This window comes from Etheostoma cragini, chromosome 12, assembly GCF_013103735.1.
Source record: "Etheostoma cragini isolate CJK2018 chromosome 12, CSU_Ecrag_1.0, whole genome shotgun sequence".
NCBI lineage: Eukaryota > Metazoa > Chordata > Actinopteri > Perciformes > Percidae > Etheostoma > Etheostoma cragini.
Window position 1 is genome coordinate 692715 of NC_048418.1, and position 2223 is coordinate 694937.

General features: G+C 42.3%; 1 long non-coding RNA gene across 1 annotated transcript in view; it reads left to right on the plus strand.

The window, feature by feature from the left end:
* Nucleotides 1–1245: 1245 nt before the first annotated feature.
* Nucleotides 1246–2223, plus strand: part of LOC117953927 — a 7783-nt gene continuing 6805 nt past the window's right edge. Inside the window, exon 1 of the long non-coding RNA XR_004658708.1 lies at nucleotides 1246–1814. This is a non-coding gene — a long non-coding RNA (uncharacterized LOC117953927). The remainder of the gene's footprint in view (nucleotides 1815–2223) is intronic.

The window sequence follows — 2223 nt, forward strand, 5'->3', positions numbered from 1 at the left end:
GCGACGCGGCGGGTAGCTGGTGAAATTTGAATAAAACCATTTCTCTATTGGCATTTTCGCCGGAGGGCGTTGTCGCGGCGATGTTGTCGGGTTGACTTTTACTAAATAGTATATAACAGCAGAGAGATTTAATAAAATAGCACATGTACTGTGGATAGTACTACTGACTTTAGGGTACTGTTTACACGTACTAGTACTAGAGAGTTACATACACATAATCAATAAAAGATAGGATATATATATCTCGGTGTCTTATGGTTTAATTTGACTCCTTTTTGAAAGTTTCTATATCTGACATTTGGGTTTCTTTCAGACTAAATGTCCCATAAAGGAGCGTTGATGTTTCCCACCAACGCTCCTCACACGGTACATTAATCATCAGATCACTGCTTTCACTGGATTTGGGTTTTTTGGTCCATTTTACAACATTCAGAGGAAAAACAACTGGTAAATTGGTGTGACAAATATTTAAAAAAGAGAAGACAAATGTCAATAAAAAGTGAGTAAAATGTGAAAAACATGTAAAAAGGCAAAAAAAGTGACTCATGTGAAAAGTGACAAATTTGGGGAAAAGTCAACAAATGTTGAAAAAGTAACAAAAGTAAAAGATAAATGTTAATAAAAGTGACAAATATAAAAAAGATAAATGTTAATAAAAGTGACAAATGTAAAAAAAATAAGCTTCAAAAATTCGGGGGAAAACAGTTAAATTTGGAAAGGTTCAGCAAAAGTCGTCAAAACTACTGATAACATACGTGAGTAATTCTCGAGTGACTCGTCAGATCCTCGCTTTATGGAGTATTTGTATCAGAGTATGAGTACTTGTGGTAGTTTGTGGTGTGTTTTCGTAGCTGTATGCAGTGCTACTACGAGTACCTACAGGTACTAGTACAGTACCCGGAGCCTGATATTACAATATCATAAATACATATATCACCCTGCAGGAATCTGACCAATGAAGCCCGCCACACACACACACACACACACACACACTCTAACAGAGAGACAGGCAGGCACACACACACGTCTCTCTCACACCTCTTAGAGGCACACAAAGACACACACCTCTCTCTCACACACGCACACAAAGACACACACACACACACACACACTAACAGAGAGACAGGCAGGCACACACACACACACACGTCTCTCTCACACCTCTTAGAGGCACACAAAGACACACACACACACTCACACTCACAAATGCACAGACACACTCCACCCTCACAGAGACATCTCCCAGCTCTACATCTCTAACTAGACGTTTTCTTTCTTTTCTTTCAGGACGACGTCGAAACCAAGAAGCAGAAAACCGACGACGATGATTGATGTGTTTCCCCCCCGCCCCCACCACCCAGATCCAACCCCCCCCACCCCCCATCCTGCTGAACCACTTCCCGATTCTTCACCTCGGACTTGTTTTTTCAAAGAGTCCCAGGTGGGGGGGCGGGAGGACGGATTTAAAAGGAGAAGAAAATAATAATAATAAAAAAAAAAATACAACATGGTCATTAGCAAGTAGAGTTCAACACACAAATACACACACACACACACACACACTTCGATCTCCCCTCAAAACAAAATTTTCTAGAGCGACCCGCCAACGCGTTGACGCAGAAATCCGGCTTCTCTTCAACAACAACAACCCGAAGAAAAAAAAAAGGAGAATTAGTTTGTATTTTTATTTACATTTTATATTTTTGTACATATTGTTCGGAGGGGGGGTCGGTTTCTCTCTCTCGGCAGACCAAAATCGGTGCTTCTTTAACGAAATATTTTACTCGGTTGACCACGTTAACGATATCTCGACAGTTAGAAGACGACAAACCCACGAAGAAGAACCTGTTAAAGCGTTGAACTCAGAGCATTCCAGTCAGTGTAATGTACGTTAGCTGTACCATAACCAGTCTGTCTGTATGGAGGGAGGAGGGAGGAGCCTCTCTCTATGGGGGGAGGAGCCTCTCTGTATGGAGGGAGGAGCCTCTCTGTATGGGGGGAGGGGCCTCTGTATGGAGGGAGGAGCCTCTCTGTATGGAGGGAGGAGCCTCCTCTCTTCTTCTTGGATTCTTGTTTTTGTCGGCGACTCTTTTGTTTTACGACGGCCTGTTTTGATGTATGTGCGAAGTTTGTTGTTTGACAATAAACCGGACTTTTATTTTGTGAGTTGTACCTTGTTTCTGTGAGCTCGTTTCTTTACTTCCTCTGGGGAGAGAGGGGGGG